This window comes from Lichenostomus cassidix, chromosome 1Ab, assembly GCF_008360975.1.
Source record: "Lichenostomus cassidix isolate B80296 chromosome 1Ab, HeHo_3.0, whole genome shotgun sequence".
Classification (NCBI taxonomy): Eukaryota; Metazoa; Chordata; class Aves; order Passeriformes; family Meliphagidae; genus Lichenostomus; species Lichenostomus cassidix.
This window is the reverse complement of record NC_139481.1, coordinates 4,201,441-4,222,889: the sequence shown is the minus strand read 5'-3', so window position 1 is coordinate 4,222,889 and position 21,449 is coordinate 4,201,441. Positions and strand designations below refer to the sequence as shown.

Sequence of the window (21,449 nt, the reverse complement as noted above, 5' to 3'; positions counted from 1 at the left end):
GCATCACCTTTGCAAAGAAGATCAAGCACCCAAAAGATGGAATTCACAAATAATATAATTATATCTGGTAAGAAGAAAAATTTATTTTCTACTCCTGCTGGTCCTTGTGATTTATGAAACTCATACTAAATTCTTACTTTTGCCAATCTGTTTATAATTGAACACATTAACCCTGTTCATATCTATTTTCAACTACAGGTATGGCAGAGAGAGTAAGAGAACTGAACTCTTACATTTTCTCTGGGAGAATCTCTTCTTGCTGCTTTGTAATCTTCCCAGGTGAAGGGAGGTTTGTGCTCCACATCAGGCAGGGAGAACTTGATGCAATTTTTCTGGCACTCAGCAGAGTCAATATGACTTAAAGTTCCACGTAAATACACATGGACTTCAAACACAAGCAGAAATCCGTGTTTCAGGCATTCTGGCAGATTTGTCATCAACCTGCAGCACATGACTTGTGGTATCTCCTGTTCTTTCAGCGCTGGGAAACTGGCTGAGGATAAAGATAGTGCAGGAAAAAAAGGAAAAGATCATGTTTCCTAGTTTCTGAATCTTATGATGAAGGTTGTACTTCTGTGGCCAGTGGTTCATTCCACCTGGGTTTGTGAGGATCAGTATGAAAATAAAGCTTGTGTGGTGAATTTGGATAAGGGAGACAGAAGTTTTTGGGTTTGCAAGGCTCTGTGCAGGAAGTGACAAAAGATATTTGAGAGTTTTCTCTTTCTGAAAAAAAAGTTGATAAAATAGTTTTGGGACTTATAAGCAAACTGACAAAGGTGGTAGTATAAGTCATGGGGAACGTCAAGGAATTTAGTGCTTCACTTTAGATTAAAAAATTATTCTTTTCCTTTAGTCTTCCTGTTTTTATTCAAGGAGGTGTTATATCACCAGGAGTGACAGCAAACACAGCAGTTTGTTAGAGCTAATCACTATTCTAGCAATCATTTTTCCTGCTACCTTAAAATGAGTCTGTTCTGCAACAGATAGAAAATCAAAAGCTCATAATGCCTTCAAGGCATAATCTCTCTTTCCATGTGTGAATGTATGGAATACATATTTATGCTCCACTGCAGTTTTGTTATTTCCTTTTTCTATCTTTATTAATATATTTCTGACTATAGTTGATCTGCATTGAATTTTTTTCTCTTTATCTGTTTTTCTTGTCATCGTGTACACGAGGGGTTTGGACAGAACTGTGAATATTAGACAAAGGAAAATAAATCCACTATAATCCAAATTCTATGTGCTAATCAACAATAATCTGTGTTTCTGTCAGGAGGTGCACACCCAGTGAATATACAGTGTTTTTATGCCTCTTCCTCTATATTGTTTGGGTTGGAGATTCCCAGAATTAATCTGAGCTCCCTCTGTAGCTAACAGAGCTATCTATTCCTGACAAAACCACACAGATAATATTTGCCTGTGCTGGATTCACTTCGTCTGCTCTGCAAACACTCTATGCAGGTTTAGGAATTAATTAAATATCAGGCTGCTCATGAAAACACCAATCACTGGGAGGATATTAGAGAGTGTTCATGGATTGAGTTGTGAAATTCCACACGTCAGCATTGGCCCTGCAAGGCTGAATTCAGAGAGTGCTGAGAGCAGAGCTCCACTCTATAAGCCACATTACTCATCCACACTCCAATTTCAGAGCCTGAAATCTCACAGTAAATTGCTCTGAAAAAAAGATCAATAGGTCAAAAGCCTTGTGTATGCCAATGGCAAAACTTGGGTTGCTTTTGGTAGGCTCAAGACTTTTCTGTGAAATAGGAAGAAAGCAGAATTGGTGTCTGGGGAGTAGTCCTAGTTCATTGTTTTATTAGATCCAGAATCCTGTTCTGCTGTTCCCTGCTGTAAACTGTCCTGGGATCACCCCTGTTGTTCATCACTCAGGAGAAAACTCTCCCTTCAGCACCCGTTTGTAACACTCAGAGTGCCCAACCGAGCATTTCCTCCTTCTGAAGGATGATATTTCTGTTTTTCTGCCCTTAGCACAGGGCCATGCAAAACAATCTGGGGCTGTGACTGTTGCCAGGTTATTGGCACACATATCTTGGAAAAAAAATTAAAAAATAATCTGCAAAGTATAACGTTGGGTTCAGGTTTGGGACCTAATGGCCTTCCAGTTCACCCATTCTGTTTATGTCCAAATGGATCTCCCTGTAAATGACTATTCTAAGTTCATAAAGTAACATGGAACCTTAACTGAATAAAGGACTTTTTTTCAGTCAGAGATTGGCAGAATCATAATAAAAAAGAGCATAGTAATAGTCCTATGAAGAGTATGATAATCAGCAGAACAACTAAATATCAAATAAAATAAAATATCATAATATAATAATAATATCATATCATCTTTTAATAATAAAATATCATCTTTTTCATTCACCTATTCTGTGGAGGAGATGTGCCTATCAGCTTTCCTTTATAAATTAAAAATTCAAACTCTGGGAAAAGCTGCAGGGAGAAGAGCTACTGGGATGTCAAGGGATGGGATGGATTGGAGGAAGTCCTGATGAAGACAAGGTCACCACAGCACAAAAAAAAGGAGAGGAAGGAAATTATACAACTGCCACAGGCAAGTATTTCTCTGAACAAAATAAAATAGACCTAAGCCATCACCATTTTGACTCAGGTCTTGTCCCTTAGTGAATAAGACAAGGGAACAAATAAATAACAGCAAAACAAATTGAACTCCCCCATTTGCCCTCCCACCTCCTAAAAAAAAAAGTTTCCTGTAGTAGAAACATTAGCACAAGGTTCAGTCTTTTCTGTAGCTCCTTTGTGCCCCTCCTGTGGTGTAAGGTAATGGAAAAGCTTCCAGGCAACTGAATATTTTCCCCCTGCTGTAAAATCTCTGAGTGGCTCAGACCCAACATTTAAAAACACTCACAAATGTGAATTACCTCAAGATACCACGGGAGGCCACATCTCACAGCTTAACACAAAGGCCACTAATTAAAGCTCTCTCTGTGCCCAAGGAAAGCAAAAAGCAATGCTGCATGTATGTCTCCCTCCCAAAAGAAAATCAATGCACACTACAGGAAATGTCTTAGATAACTGTTGGATGGGAGATTGGTTCTTTCAGCTCAGTCACTGAAGCCACACAGAGTGGCTGAATTGATGCAGTTTGATTTCCTAGGGCACCTGGGCTAGGAAATCAGAAGAATCACCGCTGGATAAATGTGGTGTTTCCTCCTGCTACTCACTCTGCTTTCTGCCCTGATTCTCCTCAGTGTCACCACTGTGGCAGTGGCTGTGATCCACCAGACAGCTTGGGAAATCTCATTTCACATCAGCCATGAAACAGAAGGTGTGTCCAGGGAGGACTGTGCCCAGCATATAAGAAATATCTGTATTATAGCAGAGATTTCTCATTTTTTTAAAAAAAGCTTTTGTCCAGTGCCTGATGCATCTTAGAAAGCAGTTTGAGAGCAGATCATTTGCCCAAGATCAATGACAAAGGATTAATTGTTTGATGGAGTGAAGCCCTGGGAGGGAAAGCTGAGGGAAGTGAGTTTAGCCTGAAGAAGAGTTGGCTGTGGTATCAGCCTGCCAATAGCTGCAGGGAATCTCTGAGAAGATGGAGCCAATCTTTTTATAGTGTGTGTAGTGGGAGGATGAAAGAAAGCAGATATAAGATTTTCATGAGACTGAAGGGAAAAAAATTTCACTATTAGGCCAGCAAAGCAGTGGACACAGATTTGTGTGCAGCCTCCACCCTTGGAATTTTCTCAAGCCACAGCAGATGAAACCCTGAGCAACCTGCTCTGAGCTCAACACTGACCCTGCTTTGAGTGTGACACTGCAGACCTCCTGAAGCTACATCCCCATGAACTGTTCTGTGCTGATGTGATTCTAGCACATCCCATGAAGTTTGCAGGTGCTCTGGATCAGGGAAACAGGAACACCAATATTTTTGTTTGATGTGGAGTCAGATGTGATGAAAGCAACCCAGAGGCTGTGTGCAAAGCAGTCTGTGAGTCTGGGAAAAGCAGCCTGGAGAGAAAAAGGAATCAGCATCATGCAGGTCCTTGGCTTCTCACCCAAAGTCAGCACCAGATCTGCACCAGAATTAACTGCCCCAAAGTTTGTCCAAGGGGAGTGACCTGCCTGCAGGGTGGGATGTGTACTGCTTCCCAGGAGCTGAAGATGGATGGAGGATGGATGGATGATGGGTGGATGGAGGGATGGATGGAGGATGGATGGATGATGGAGATGGATGATGGAGGATGGATGGATGGATGGATGGATGGATGGATGGATGGATGATGGATGGAGATGGATGATGGAGGATGGATGGATGGATGGATGGATGGAGATGGATGATGGAGGATGGATGGAAGGATGGATGGATGGATGGAGGATGGATGGATGGATGGGGGTTGGATGGAGATGGATGGAAGGATGGATGGAGGATGGATGGATAGAGGATGGATGGATGGAGATGGATGGATGGAGATGGATGGAGATGGATGGATGGAGGGATGGAGAATGGAGGGATGGATGGATGGATGGGTGGGTGGATGGATGGATGGATGGATGGAGGATGGATGGATGGAGGATGGATGGATGGAGGATGGAGGATGGATGGATGGATGGATGGATGGATGGAGGATGGATGGATGGATGGATGGATGGATGGATGGATGGAGGATGGATGGATGGATGGGGGTTGGATGGAGATGGATGGATGGAGGATGGATGGATGGAGGATGGATGATTGAAGGATGGATGGATGGATGGATGGATGGAGGGATGGAAGGACCCATAGAGAACAGCTCAAGGAGCACAGATCAGACTCTTACAGTTCTGGCTTAATTTGAACATTTTCCTGGAGAACAGTACAGTGGGAACAAAGCTGTTTGCTGGTGAAATCTCACCACAAGACAGACTGCTCAGGTGAATCCCTCAGCTCCTGCCAAAGCAAAATGCCTTTAAGCAGGAGTCAATCAGGCTCCATGTGTGCCCTTAACCCTTATTTCTACTCTTTCCCTAGCACAAGCTCACATACCTGCTGTAACAAACCAAATGAGCAGATCCCAGCTCTGCACTGTCTCCCAAACATGTGCACAAGCAAGAGAAATACTGTTTTAGCAGGTCTTGGCAGAGCTGGGGAATACCAGAGAACACACAGCAGCAAGCCTTTCCATCTCCATCACATGAGATGTGTCTCTTCCCTCCCCTCCAAATTGCTTTTCCCAGCGAAAATGGCAGCTGTCCATCTCTGATCCAAGGCTGTGGGTCTTGAAGGAGCAGCTGCTTCCTCTCTGAGCACAGCAGCCCTGCCATGAATGGAGTCTGCAGCGACGATTCAGATGAGAGTCATTTTCCAGTGTAAAGGCTCAGCTCAGAAGCATCACGAGTGTCAACCACAACCAGTTCAGGCACAAAAGTTTGTAGGAAAGCAGCCAGGCTCTCTGGGTTATCATTTCAGCTGCTCACTTGGAGGTTCTGGTGTTCATCCATCACTGAAGAGGATGAGGCTATAGAGATTCACTCCATTTAAAGAATGGAGTCACTTCACTGATGCTCAGTAAACAGTTACCTCTGTAATTAGTCCAGCTCTAATTACAACCCAGACAGATCAGCATTCTCATTTTTCTGACTGTCATTATAGTATCAGGAATATACTTTACAAAATACTTGAGTATGAAAAAAAATAGTAGAAGGATGTGTAGTGGCAGAGGTGTTACACTGGAAAGGGTGATGATATTGCACATGATAACCCAGAGCTTCTGAAGGAACAAAGGTTTTGGCAGAAAAGCAATGACTGAGATGTTTGTTCACCTTTTCATTTTCTTTGTTTACAGGCAGTGAAAAAGGCAAACACTGAGTTATTTGTAGCCCATTTTTACAGAGTCTGTGCTTGCTGGGATTTTGGGGCACAGATGAGAGGAATTTCCACACACAGTTTTGCTAAGGGAGATCTACAACCATGCCTAAAGAGAAAGGAGAAAGGGTCTAAGAATGGAAAAAGGGAAGATAAGAGGATTCATTTAAATGAATCAGCAAAGCTGAGATAAAACTTGGATCAAAGCCTTGCAATGATACCATGAAGCTGGTGGAAGCCTGGTAGAACTGGCCCAAATGAGACTGCTGAATAATAAGTGACTCATGCTTATAATTCCCTCTCTCTTTCATCTTTATGTGCTGAAGGTAAGAATCTTTATTTCATATTGCTACATTCAGTGAAACCATAAATAAGCAAGTTATTATTATTATTATTGCAGCTCCAGCTGTAATAATAAAAACTGGCAAGGGCCTGACAGGTTTTCAGAATTTTCACCCAAAATAGCAAGAACAAAACAAGAAACTCACCACCTCCACCTCCTTCTTTATGTATTAAACTCCTCTGGAAAGACAGAATATTACCAATTTTTATATATTACTGCCTCACGGATACCAGACAGATTGTGTCATCACAACAACCTCTCCTTTGCTTCAAAACTTCTTTCAGTGATTCCAGCTACAGAAAATCTCTCAGGAATATCTATACATTCTGACTCATTAATTCATCTTTTCCCCAAACTGGTTCTCTGGTGCCATTTGAAACGAAAGTGCTGAAAATATTCCAAACACATTTCCTTCCCCAAAGATGGTCTGATGCACAGCACAGTGTTTTCCATCATTTGTATCCACTAAGCTGTGCACTGTCTCTCTGTTCTGTCGTTTGCTGTGCTCCCAGGAGATTAACAAAGATAAGTTATTTAAGTTTTGACGACTCTGCAGGGTTGCTTTCAAAGTGGCTTTTTTATTTTTTTATGCTCTTTTTTTTTTTTTTCTACTGGGAGAACATATCTTTCTTGCTGGAACAAACTTCTGAAAAACATTCTGCCTGATATTTGCTTTTCCTGTTAATTTTTATCTGCAGTGTTGTAGACATTCAGGAAATAAAAGTGTCAGTTCTGAGACCTGTAAGGGCTGAGGGGCTTAGAGGGTGTTTAAGAAAGGTCTTGTCAGAGAGTTAACCTTTAGATTCCAATCAAGTCCCCTACATTTGGCTGTTCCCTCTGAAAACACTCCTGCAAACTTTCTAAAGGCTGTCTGGATCCAGAAAAAAAAAATCTTCTTTATGACACTTAGATGATTTCATTCCTTCACATCATAGATGGTTCAAATGCCATTTTAAAATATATTTTAAATGGAGAAACTCGTGGCCTTAAAGAAAGCCACAATAATCCTATACCTTGCAAGAAATTATACATTAGGGTAACTATTTTATGTCTTGTGAAAGAAATCAAAGCATGGGCGCCCAGAGTAGTATATCTGATATATATATCTGATATATAAATAATATCTGATAATATTCAATAGAAACAGGAGTAGCTTTCTGCAAAGAATATTTCAGTTACTGTTGACACCACTGGATAGGAATAAAAACCATGGAGGTATTGGGAGCCCTGTCATGTGCCAGGGTGCAGCTCAGTCCTGGTGGTTACAGATTTAATGGGTAATTTCTACAGAGCAAAGGGAGACTGAAGGACAGAGATTTCCTACCTACAGCAGCTGATGTTCACCAGTGGTACCTAAGCTAGCAGAATAACCTTCAGCTCTTCAGTGAGTGAAGATGGGGAGGTTCTTTCACAGTCATTTGGCTTTTCAGACTTCTGAATGAGGCTCCTGAAATCTTTCTCTCTGCTTTCTCAGGCTCCTGAAATCTTTCTCTCTGCTCTCTTAGGCTCCTGAAATCTCTCTGCTCTTTCTCAGGCTCCCAACCCGAGCATCTCAGCTGGAGCAGAGTGGAGCATGAACCCCCATCAAGCAAAAGAATGAACCAGTTAACCTTTCTGTGCCACTTAGTCTCTTATCCGGTTTATTCTTAGGGAATATTTCAATATCTCATCTCTCCTGCACGAATTATTGTGCAACCTCACCTGGAGGAAATGACAAACAAGTAGGTTATCAACACCTTGCAATGAGTGGAGAAAAAGTTTTCCAGTCAGCCTCCCTCATGAGCTGCTTATCATCATCATTATTATTATTATTATTATTATTATTATTATTATTATTATTCTGCTGCAAGTGTCTTCCCCTAATGCTGCCCATTCATCTCGAGCTGGGTGACAAGTCCAACCTGCCCACACTCAGGCTCTCTTGGGGCTGCAGGGATCCAGCTGTGGATTGCTCATGGCAAATAAATGCCTTATAAAAATATAAGGGTTCCCCCATCATTTTTTCTTCCTGGCTTTTTGTGTTGTTGCATTGGAATGGATGATTGCAACTGGACAGTTCCCAAATGCATTCCTTGGGCATGTCAGACAGCTGTGCATCATTTATTTGAGATGCCAGGGCAATATTAGAGGGATTCAGGGTGAAAAGTAAAAAATGTGGTACAATCTAAGCAGTGTGTAACTGAGACAAGGCACAGGAAAATAAAGTTTGCCCACAAATAAACTGAACAGTGTAAATTTGCTGCTACTCCTCTAGTGTAGTTGCTGGGGAAGGAAAAAGCTGTTTTGTGAGGTGAAGTGGAAAAAAGAAAAGAGAAAGATTCCAGCATGCTGTTGTAGAAGATTACAGTGGTAATTTCTAAGAAAGCAGCTCAGTTCTCACCCTGAGTAAAGCTGAGACAAAAGGTCAGTGAGCACAGGGATGGCAGTGCAGGATCAACTCAATAAGCAGCAAAGTGACTTTGCCCTCTGCAATAGTCCAACGTGAAGAAAGACTGCCTTGATTTTTTTGCACTTAATGGAAGTAAGTAATTTCCAGCTCTAGAAAGTTCAGTGAACCTTTCTGGTCAACACATTTTTGAAACCCAAGTCAAACCTTCTGGTTAATCTGAAATCCTAAAGCAGATGCTTTGACAACTCCACAATATTTACATTTTCTAATCCTGTCACTACAGCAGGGAGAGACTTTTTGTGCTTTACTGTAGAAATGGATTTCCTGCTCCTTGTTTTTCTGTTGAGTCATAAAGAATTCCCTGCTATAAAAGATCCAAAACCAATTTACATCCCTCGTTTCATATCCTGGTTCAATTATGGTTTTTATTACCTCAAAAGTTAGCCTAAGTGCTCCCTATTGCCCAAAAACCAGGTAATTAAATAAATAAACGATTTAACTACTAGAGAAAGAAAAGATCCATTCCAGTATTTACCACAAAGAACTGCAGGCAACTGGTTCCAAGCTGTCTAATGGCTTCACTGGGTTAAGATTCTTCTCTCTGAAAATTTCAGATTGAAAGGTCTTTTACCTCTTCTGCCTCTACCAGGGTTAATTTAGCTGACCTGCTGAGACATCAGAGAGTGCCACTGGTGAGCTCAAAGAGAAAGAGGAGAGGGTGTAGTGATCCCATGGAATGCTCTCTGTGTCAGGCAGAGATTGAACTCAGTGCTTATTTCCCCCATTCCTCTCCAACACGGGGAATTCAGAGAAATCTGAAAGCCCACAGATGGGGATTTGGTACAAGGAATTGCATTTTCACGTGCTGCACACGTGGCTGCAGAGCTCAGTTTCACCTTCATTTACACAGGAGTGGCTGTGTGGGCTCACAAAAAACACATTTAAAGTGTTCATAATGCAAACCATCATCTGCAAGGCTATAAATTCATCATATGAATCATAATCTGCAATTCCACATGCAGAGGGAGATGCCATGCTGGTTTCTTCTCACCTGTGGCTACATTTCCACGACTTTCTAAGTCCTAATTTCTAAGCAATACTAAGCAGTACAATTTACACAGACATTTTTTTTTTTTTTTCCCCCTACTAAGAGCTATTCATCCTGCTAATTGTTTAGGAGCTTCAAGAGCTGCACCAAGTGGACACAACCAGAGGGAGGATTTAAAACTCACTGGGCAAATCCTGTGTTCTCATGGCTGTTTTTTGGATAGCACTGAGATCAGCCCTGACCATGCACATCCTTCAACATTTGTTAGGCCTTTAGATTCACCAAGTATGGTGTTTTTTTTTTAAAAATAATAGTATTTCCTCTCTGTGCTCTTCTGTGCTGCAGGAAGATGAGCTTAGCCGTGCTCTGAGGATGAGGCAGGAAGGCTTGGAGGAGATAATGTATTGGATTTGTATCTGAAGGTACTTACACTGATATAATTGCAGCTATTCATACTGGGGGAAGGATGTGCCCAATCTATAATTTGAGGTAGTGTTTGGCAACTTGAGCAATGCGAATCATGAATCATTCATTAAGTGAGCAATGCATTTAATGAGTTAGGATTAATTTTTAGATGTCCTCTGTTATTTTGTTGTGCAATTTAAGGTCACCAGGAGTGTTTTTTGTACGTCATAATTACATTGAGGCTTTTATGCAATCTCTACATAATGCAAATATATTATTTGCTTTAGTTCAAACTTTTTTTTTTTTGTTTTTACTTAGGGGAAAGACTTTGGGAATGGTGCCTGCTTGATGTTACAGATCCTCTTTGGCTCTAAAATGTCACAGCTGCATTGAAGCTAGAAGAGCCCTTCCACTAAAAAGAAAATAAAAATAAAATTGAAAATGTGGCTTTGAGCAGGGATCTGTTTTCTATTCAATAGGTTTTCAGCCAGACACTAACACATTCAAATTAATTACATATTTTTGGTTGCTTCACCAAAAGCCTCACAGGTTAGATGACCTCAGGACACATTGCATTGTGTCAAAATGGAGTGACAGGCAGAGGAGCCCATCTTTTTCAAGATATAAGTAGGACATCTTTTTCTGCACTGACTCAGGTTCCATTTTCTTCCAGAATATCCTAATAAATAACTGAGAAAATCCCTCCTTTTCTGCACAGTCCTGCAGCTTCCATTTTTGTTTCACATTCTCTGCAGACAACCATCCTCACCCTCCATCCCCAGAGGAACGGAGACAAAACTCCATCTTCCTGAGCCACTACTGAGATGTCTTTAACTGCATAATAATTGATGTTTTTATGGAGTTCCAGCTCATTTGCTGCTATTGAACACTCCAGTGCTTTAACCCTGCCTCGCACAACGTGTAGACAAATAATAGACTTCATCCTTCACGAGGGGCAGGCAGAGCAGGCAAGCCAGCATGAAAATATTTTAATTATGCTCTGTCAGAAGTATATCACGGGAGATAAGAGTGCTCTTCTTTCACCAGTTTCATTTGGAGAATTTGCCCAGCACTAAATTTATTTGCTATTAATTGCACTTGGGTTCAGAGACTTTCTTTCCAGAAGGAAAGAAGAAAGAGAGGCAAGATAAGAACAAGTATGAGAACGAAAAGTATCAGAATACTACAGAACCTAGGAGAGAAATCTCTTGCCTGAGGCCAGGCTTGGAAAAGAAGAAGCTTCCTGAAAAACACTAAGTGTGGAAAAGAGGATGGGACAAATTGAATGTTTTCTTCACTTTGTTTGGTGCAAATTTAATGTGGATAATACCACACTGGACTCATATCAGCAGGGTTAACTCACTGCAGAAAACCTTCCCTCTGGTAGAAGTTCTCCAGGCATTTCTCTCTAGCTTCCCAAACTGTGTGGATAAAGTATAAGTATCTAGAAGTGTAAATGAATGGCATCTGAGGTTGATAAGGAACACAGAAAACTGGCTTTCTGATCAAATTAAAAAGTTATGTCATAAATAATATTTTTTTTTCCCGGAGTTGGATCCAAGTTTTCTAAAGCCAGAGGGAATTTTTTCCACTATGTTTGAACAATTTTGGGATTGAGGCCCCATGAAACTGTGCAAGATAAAACACAGCATATTGCAAAACAGGGTTGTTGCTCATTACGCTGCTCATCTTCTGCTTGTGTGGGCATTATTATTTTTATGTTGTATAAAACAGCACTTTATAAAAGTTGTCAAATCATTTTGTCTCCAGTGCAAATGCAGTATTGCTTTTATGTCTGGCTGCTGTTATGCCACTGGCAGCTTATCTCCTAACAATATGTCATGGCAGGAAATAAGTGAGAGAATCAACCATAGAAATAATTCTATTTTCTTTCTTGCCAGAGTTATCACAGCATCACAGACTACAGAGTCCCCATCCTGCTGAGACAGATTTTACTGCAGGAAATAAAGATAAGATGTATTCACCTGGCCTCTGGTGCATGTGGGAAATGGCCAAAAGTTTTTGTGTTGCTTTGATTGCCACTGAATGTCTCAGAGCAAGGACTAAAGAAGGGATTTCCAGGAAGTGTCTGGAATTTGGTTTATTCTGCTCCCATTCCAAGTCAATAACCAAGTACCCTTGACAGTCATAGCAGTGGTTAAGTCATAACAGGGCAGGGAATTGAAATTCTTCCCTAAATCCTAAATTCTTCCCTAAATCCTAAAAGCTCTGCTCACCCTATAGAGGTAATGGGATCAAACCCCAGCTTTTCATCCATTTACCTCATCAGCAGTAACTAATTTTCCATATCAATTTCCAGAACACAGGCATCTATCCAACATGTAATTCATACAAACACTAACTTTTTCTTTTTTTACCTTGCCAAGCTTTTAGTATCAGTAAAATTTCCCTGCAGTGAGAAACAACAATTCAATTAAATGTTGCATGAAACTATTTCTTTTCCCCAGTTGTACATTTGATGACTATTAATGCATCCTGTGCTATTCCACTCAAGGTAAACAGACATCTCTATTTAGCTCTATTTAGCTTTCTCAGTGCGATCAATTTAAATTTTATAACCCTGTCATGATTGATATAACTCTTTTCTTTGCCCAAAAAACCTTTCTAGCCTCCTCAGTTCCTTCCCACACTGAATGATTTGTTCCCTCAGTGGCTTTAGACCTTCACATTTCTGTTTATTTCTTTCCTCAAAACAAGCTGATAGAAACAAAAGACAAGAGGGCTGAAACCACTGTTGATGAGGCACTTAACTCCATTTAATTCACTTCCTCCCTCTTCAGTTTTATGTTTCTCATTAAAAAGGGGTCCTTAATTTGTTTTTTTTCTTTCCCTAGGAAGGTTACTTTGATTTCAAACTGATGTTTTTACATGGATGCACCTAAGACTGACAATAACATTTATCACCTCCATATGTAATATAATTATTTAGCATTACATTAGAACCTTACCTATTCTATCTTGGCTAACCTCACCACTTCCACCATCTAATTTTGCCATCTCTATATTTCCCTTTAGCCTGTTGACTTCATTAGGTTGGTAATAACTGCAGCTAATTAAGAGCAACTATTGCAGACAGTAATCCATTTATCTGCTCAGTCTTGTCCTGAGATTTGACAGTTATTAGTTCTGTTGGTTTACTATTAACTTCCTGTCACTGTTGAGCTACTAGCAGAGAAAAGACCTGAATTCTCCACGTAGCATAAAAAAGAGAGCTTTTATTATTTGATTCCAACTTATATAGACTTTTCAGAGGTCACCCAGATTGGTCAGTCAGAAACCTCCCCCTAGGCCTGACTGGCCAGGCCTGAACTGTCCAAATCTCGAGACACTGTTTTAATAACATCCAAATTTTATCTTTGTTTATAAAACACAGGAGAAAATTCTCCTGGGAAAGACCTGTGCTAGCCACAACTTCTTTTCCTTGGGCTGTGAGGAGAGCTGAGGGATGGAGGTGAAGAGTCCTCAAGAACATAAACCAAGTCTTAATAAGACAAATATCTCATGAAAATCTCATTCAGGTACTTCAGAGCCCGAATGCTATGAAAACACACATTGGTCTGAATAACTTCTCGGTGACAGAAATGAGGAAAATTGAATTGTCTCCCTGCAGGAAATATTACTAATTTGTTTTCAGCCCACACTGATGGAATTTTGACGTCTCAACTCTTTGCACATAAAAGAAAATGGAAAACAATCTCAGTGTGGAAATGTTGGGCTGCAAAATGTTTACTTTCTTGATGAAAGGGAAGATTATTAATCTCAAAAGGCTGATGCATCTGGATTTCAGAAATTTCTACAATGCGTTTGACAACTGGAGATTGGGATTTTTTTTAGATTGAAACATTTTTTTAAAATGTTCTACTTGAAATATTCTATAAGTAATATTACAGGGAAAACACCCTGTTTTGTTTTGTTTATGGACCTTTATTTATGGACCTTTAATCAACTTTTGTTTTGAAGGCTTTTGGTTGAATTTGCATTAAGTGACCCTCCAAGTGCTTAATTGAATTTAGATAAGCATCCAAGAGCTCAAAATTCTCACTGAAGAAAAATTGAATTTCCCTGAAACTTGGTAAACAAATCCTACTGAAAAATTCGCATGAAAATCACTTATTTTGTCTCAATGAAATAAAATGCAGTAGAAATTAATTTACTGAATAGATCTCCACTTTGGTCACCAAAATTTGAAAACAGCTTAATTCATTGAAATTTTGATCACTTCTTTATTTGATATTTCTTACAGTTCCTATTTCTTCTTTTTTTCCCCAATTAATTTGATTAGAATAATCTTTATTTTGCTCTCTTGGTATTTCCACAGAAGGATAAATAACAAAAGGAACTAAGGCAGTACTTTTTAAATCTATTTCAGGGCAGAACAGATATCTTCCATGCTTTGGGATCAAAGACTTAGCAGTCCTGGATTGTGTTCCTTTAAAATTCCCAGGGCAAAGTCAAGAGCTCAGATAAAGCAGTATAACTTTAATTGTGGTTTTAATTCAATTATGCCAATCCTGAGCATCTTGTCCTTGAGTAGCTGAAGAAGGAAACTCTTCCCTCTCAATGACTTTATCAACCAGACTGATAGGGTGGAAGAAAGGAAATATTACTGTCTGTGCTAAAAACTCAAATTATTATAGGCAAGTAATTAAGGGATAAAATCACAGAGCTCTACGTTTTCTATTTCACCAAGAAATCCCTGCAGCAGAGCAAGGGAAGACATCAGGACCTTCCTGAGGGCTGCAGAATTTTAATTTCTGTGGTCAGACATGGACAAGCAGTGTCCCAGAATAGCTCTGGTGTTCCCTCAGAGGCTGGAATAAAGGAGATTTGTTGTCTTTCCTTCCTCCTTGAAGAGGAGAAGGAAAGTGAGAGATGCAGATTTCCATTATGGTTCATTTGCATCGAGAAACTCCCTTGGAGTATAAGCAGTGAGGACACCAAGCTTTTCCACAAGTGGTGGGAATTGAAATAAAAATAAGAAAATTTGCTCAAAACTTTTTCCCAAAGGAAAGCCTAGGAAGTCCAGGACAGTTTGAAAGCCAAGTTTGAGTATGTTTGTAGCTTTCGTCTTTGTGAAATTGCCCTTCCTACGTATTTTGTTTCTTTTATCTTTATTTCTGCTTAAGGGAATACCCTGTCAACCTTTTTAGGTAATTAAAAAAAAAAAAAAAAAGATGCTTGACCACATTTTGTCAATAAAATAAAGATAAAAAGGAACAAGGTGTTACAGGGATAATCCTATGACACATTTAGAGATTTCTTAGCTACTACTCTATTTGTGCCCTAATATTCTGCAGTGCAGCTTCCTTTTGATTTAGACCACAAGAACATAAATTTTGATCTCCACTCCATGCTCTTCCTATTGATTTTTTGGTTTGTTTATATCTGCTTAAACTCTTTTAAATTTCCTCTTGACTTCTTTTTCCCCCTCTACTTCCAGTCATTGACGCTGTTATCAAAGTAACTTCGTGCACTGACAAAGTCATTCTTTACAGCTGTCTGGAATGCCAAGTTAGATTTTGATTATCCCACTTCTTGTACTTGATCCTGCACTCAATCCTCTGCTTGGAGGATTTTATCTTGCAAGAAATTTTATCTTGCAGGAAATGGACTCTCTGGGGGCTGGGTGGATTTACCAGAGGAACCACAGAATGGGCATAAACCATGGAATTTTCTGCCCAGACTTCCCAGGTGGTCTGTGATGGAAATAAATCCTTCCTGAAAAGAATATGCCAGCTGAGTGCAGTGGCTGCCATGAGAGAGCAATCCTGTGGTCAGCAGATAATTCATTGCCTCGTTTAACCACCTCTGTCCCTGGAAATGCCAGCTAAGCTGCCATTGCTGGGGGGGAAATGAAGAGCTGAGAAGGCAAATGGCCAAGCTCAACAGCACAAATGATATAATTGCAGAGCGTGTTAAAGAGGCATTATGAAGTGAAGTGGGCTGGATGATTGATTTTGAATCTGCTTGGTGGGAATTTCACCTGGAGAGATGTGGGACAGAGCCAAGGCTAATCATCTGCAGGGCTTGTCCATTGCAAACCCTCCCTGCACAGACATCTATCCACTTCTAAACAGAGGAAATTAGAACTACAGAAACCACAGAGTGTAATCAGAGAGGAGGAATGGAAGATATAACCCTCTGCGTCCTACAATCAATGCAAAAATATAATATTTTACGTTGTCACGCGGTACTGACGAAACCAAGAAGTTAACAGAGCGTAAGGAGAGCAGCAAACCATCTCCTGCATGGAGTTTGCATTTTAAAGCACCCTGGGGCATGTCTTTACATGTAAGGAAATTTGTAGAACCGAACTAAGAGGTGTTTGATCAGTCAAAAGTGTTTCTGCATGATTACCCTGCTTATTAAAGATGCAAAAGATTGAGCTGCTCTTCCAGGCTGTTGGGTTCCTTGAGACAGTTTGACATCACTCTTTATGTCTGGTTGGCTTCGTGTTCGTCAGGGAAAATGCAATCAGTACTTGCAAAAGTTTCTTGAGTTATACAATTCAGGACAATGCCAGAGAATCCATCTGGTCAAGAGGGGGAAATATATTATCTGGATTCTTGACAGTGTTAGGGAAACAGAGGATTCCTGCAGCCTATTTCCCAGCAGCAATCATGGTAATTGCACTGTTTATAGCAATTGTCAAGTTCAGTTCTGGTATATGAAGGCTTAGCCATTTGCAGTTTACTAAGTGTCTGCAGCTAGTTAAGATGTATTTTGCAGGTTATTTTGTCTTCAGAAAAATAATTTTACTATTCCCATTTCTGCATATTTGATATTCATAAGATAAGAAATTTTATCTTGCAACCTCGTAGGTAGCAAGATAAAATTTTAAGCAAACTTGTGGTTATTTTGTCCCTTTCTCTGTCCCCAAAAGTCATCAAAAATGTGGTTGAAATCAACACCAGCTCTAGGGAGGGCAAAGAATTTCCTTTTCAGCGAGCAGGGATGGCTGGCAGAGGCACCTCTTAGCCATGCCCTAGGTGGTGTTGAATCTCAGAGCTCGGTGATCTGAGCTTGGTGTTTCTGCTCACAGCCCTTTCCTCTGGCAAGCTGTGTGATTAAAGACCTAATTACACTGTTTTCCCCCTCCTTAGCCTGCATGCCCTGCCCTGACATCAGCAGTCTCATTTGTTCAAGCAGATGAAAGATGCCTGTCACAGCTCATTTATATTTGGCAACATGCAGCAGGAATTTTGGAGAGAAACCATCTCTCCTGTCTCCTTGCCAGAGGCAGGTAAGTGTGATGTGAGTGACAACCTGACTGCTGATTCTGGCTCAGGAATTTGGAGAGGGAGGCTGAACTCCTGCTCTGGAAGCACAGGGGACAAAATATCTTGGCAGGGACAAGCATGTTGCAAACTCTCTGCACCAGCAATGCCAACGCTTCAAGGCTGGATAAAATTCAAGAAAAAAAGTGGCTAAGGAAGAGTTGATTGTGGAATTTGAATGGTGCTGTTCTGAGGAATTGAGTCTCATTAAAAAGTTTATGTTTCTGTTTAGACACTCTGAGTGATATTGCAGTTGGCTGTTTTTCTTCTCCTCTCTTCTTTACAAATAAATACAATGGAATTCTCTTGAATTCCTTTATGGTTTCCCCACTGGTTGTGGCAGCCTTGCTCTCTGCCAAATCTGTTGGCAAAATTCCACTCTAAACTGGGGAAATCCATCAGTTATAGGAGCAGAAATCTTGGTGATGCCCAGCCATAAACTGATGGATTGCAGTTGCTGAGGTGTGCTCAAGATGAGGATGGTCATCAAAGTGCAACACTGGAAATAGTGTGGTTATTTTAGATAGGAGTTTTAATATCTTTTGTCCAATAAAACCTAGCAGGAGTAGATGAATCAGTAGATATTTGAAATTCAGGCAAAAAAAGGGGACAATCCTTCTGGTTTCATGGAATTGCACAAGACAAAGAAATCTCTTGAGAGGGAGAGGGAAGGAAATGTTAATATTATTAATTAAACTGTGAATTACCCCTCTTAAGGATAAAAAAGTGGCAAGTCTAAGAAAGAACTACTTTCAGAAGTTCCACACATATTGATGCATAAAATTTACAGATTAATGTCCAAATATGTTTCAAAAGGCTACAGTATTAGGAAGGAAATAAAAACATCACTGAAGAAAAATGAAAGGAAAATAACTCTATAGACCATCAGACTCCAAATTTTCCCTGTTGTTTGCACTGGTAGAATGGTGCTGCAAAAAGCACCTAGATTTGGAAAGGAGTACAAAACCAAAAAAACCCCAGAGACTGAACAGAGAGGGTAAATCAGAATTTAGGTTTCTAAAACTGAAAAATACATTGATTGGGAGTGGAAGAAAGTTGCAAATGAGAAGGAAGAAGCAGAAGAAAGATGGGTGTCTGTGTTTAGGCAGGTTTTGTGTCACTGTTACCTGAATATTTTACAAATGAATTAGCTCATCCTACCACACCCTGAAAACTGAATAATGAGAACTTTCCTAGACAGTGGAAATGAAACAAAAAGAACAAAACCGAGGAAAGAAAGCATATTAAACTATTAATTGTCTTTTTTTGGCTTTATGTAGTTAAAATGTGACATTCCAGTGCATGCCTCAAATGGGCAGTGGGATGATTAACCACACTTGGTATTTTCTCTTGGGCTGCTCATGCAGTGCTGCTAAATATGCAAAATTTTATTGCACTGACACTGCCTGTGGGTGAAGCAGAGGCTTTTGTTCCTCAGAGTCATCAGTCTAATAACTTTCACCAGCCCTGAACAACCTTGAAGGAGAAGTGCAATTTCCTTCGCTTTTAAAAAACAGATGGTCACCTTAAGGATGTTAGAAGACAATCATTGCCTGCCTGTTGCAATCATCTTTTACAGGAGAAATGACACATTCCAATCAGACATCCTTTGGGGACACAACCTCTTTTATCAGAGCTCTTATTGGAGTGGACCACTGGACTTGGAAGTTACCTAATGAATACAAATCTGCTGGCAAAGTGGAAACATTCCTGGTGAGAGCCTCTGTGGGTTTGAACACAGGTTTGCTCTGCTGCAGAGAGGGGAACTTTGCTCTTTTACATCTCTAGGGTGATGCCTGAAGAGTTTTTAGCTTCTGTTCTTCATGTATCTGTAGCTTTGGTGTAGTTGTGGGCTTCGTATAAAATGCTAAAAACTTCTGTTCCCAGAACTTTTAGCCAAAATAATTTTTTCTGAGTGGAAATCCAAGGCTTTTGCTGCCTCAGAGCCCCAGAATATGTAAACAACAGTGCACTGGGAGGAGCAGATTTGGGGTAATTGACATCATCACCTGAAGGTGTAATTGGAGAATTAAGGCCCAATATGCTAATAAGACAGAACTTATAAAATGTAAAGAACTTGTGACTCGCTGTCCATTTTGGGTGTTTCCTCACGAGTAGGCTCTGTCTGCCCTAAATGCCTTTAATAAATTAATAAATATATCTTCTTTTCATTTTCCTAACCTTGTCTGGCTGCTTTTTATTCTCTAACCTTTCAGGTAAGCCTGCTAAGGCATCAAGGTTTCTGTGGTTTCTGTTTCACAGGACTGAAACCTTGTCAGAGAAGTGTGAAGGCAATGGGAAGTACCAGAAGATAGAGGACTAAAAAGAGGGACAGCAGAAGGAAGACCAAGGGAAAAGGGAGAAAGCTGGGGAGAATGAAAGGTGAGAAAATAAAAGGCATGAAGAAAAGCAAAGGAGATGTTCTGAAGCTTTACAGGAATGGCACAGGTTTGCCCTGCAGGATATGCACAGGGGTACATTAAAAAAACCCAAAAAACCCAAAAAGCTGAAAAAATTACACTTTTCCTTCAAGGTTGGTGTAGAATGGTAGAATTACCTCATGTTTGAAGCCTCAGAAGTTTCTGGACACACAATAGCTGGAAGCAGCCTGAGATTAGTGAACATCCTTGTCCTTTCCATGAATAAGAACAAAACTTTGAATCTGTTATAAAGACTGATGATTTTTTTCCTTGGACCTTTTTCAAGCCAACCAAAATTAACAACAAAAGACAGATGTTGCAGGCACATCATTAAACACCAGAGCTCTGCCATCTATCTACTTTCACCAGATCACCACTAATTCTACCTTAGCAAAGGCAGATAGAGGATAGAGGATATTGAGGGAAGAACGAAACACCATTAAAAACTTGTTTTCTCTCCATGCTTCAGGATGCTTCTGCTCCTCCTGATGCTTTTAAGCAAAATTGAGTGTAATACCAGATAAATATCAGATAGTAGCTGGTAAGAGAGATTGCCTGCTGCCCCCAGAGCACTCAGCAGGGTTGTGCTCTCTCTCTGTGAGCGATATGAGCAGAACATGGCACAAAAAATAGCTTTATTCCAGGAATAAAAGCAATTCAGGCCACTGTGCAACACCAGCACACCGAGATTCAGCCCCACAGTGTTATCACCTTGTTGAGGTTGGTCCTGAAAATAAACTCCCTAAAGGTCACAGTTATAAACAGAGCTGGGGCTCTGCCTTATCACCCCACAGCCTGAGCTGGGGCTGCTGCCTGCTGCTGGGAGTTAAACTGGATTTCATGTCCCCAGTGTGCCAGAGAACATCCCAGCAGTGCCACCAGTGCCTGATTTTTGTCACCTGTGTGCAAAGCTGGATGTCCCCTCTGCTGGAATCTGGGCTGTGTCCTGTCTGTATGGAGTGGAGTTGATTCAACCAGCTCAGGAATGATCCAACAAGGGTTTGGCCACAGAGCTCTTGGGGACAAACCTTGTGCTGGGCAGAGCAGTGACACAGCTCAGGTTTGATGCCTTTTCTTGCCATCATCACAGCTCTGGCAGTGTCCCCCTGCTGTCCCCAGGCACCCCAGAGCAGGTCCTGCTGCTGTGCTGGCTCCTGACAAAACCAGAGCTGCTCACTGCTTCCCCCAGGCTCTCACCTCTGCCTCTCTGTCCTCATTATTCCCGTTTTCTCCATCTCCTCCTGCCCCCTGAGCTAAAGGCAGCGAGTTTTTGTCACTCCCTGTCCTCCTCATTCCTGTTTTCCCCACCCTCTCCTGCCGCTGTGCTAGAAGTAATAAGTTTGGTCACTCATTTCCTCCTCATTCCTGTTTTCTCCACTTTTCCTGCCCCTAGTCTAGAGGTAGTAAGTTCTGCTCACTCCCTGTGCTCTTCATTCCTGTTTTCTCCACCTTCTCCTGCCCCTATGCAAGTTTTCAGAAGCTTTAACTAAACTCTGAATTATCTGCATCAACATCTTTAATCCAGCTCTGAATTATCTGCATCAACATCCTGTATTTTCACTGGAAAATCAAAGTACCAGAGCCCTCAGTTCAGTAACTATAGGTATTAAAAAATAAATGAGTAATAGATTTTTTTAAACTTGCATCCATGTCATGTTCTCTATCTGCATGTTAATTTGGCAGATAATGCTCTGGGAGACAGAATATCAA

At 40.6% G+C, this 21,449-nt stretch overlaps 1 protein-coding gene across 2 annotated transcripts in view; it reads right to left on the bottom strand.

Moving 5' to 3' along the window:
• Positions 1 to 21,449, bottom strand: part of CHRM2 (cholinergic receptor muscarinic 2) — a 72,857-nt gene that overhangs the window by 18,146 nt on the left and 33,262 nt on the right. The window contains exon 1 of one of the 2 annotated variants that reach the window (XM_085049503.1): positions 234 to 896. The exons of the other annotated variant lie outside the window; for it this stretch is intronic. The gene's annotated coding sequence lies outside the window, so the exon portion shown is untranslated. Of the gene's footprint in view, positions 1 to 233; positions 897 to 21,449 lie in introns of those variants that run through there. 2 annotated transcript variants of the gene reach the window in all.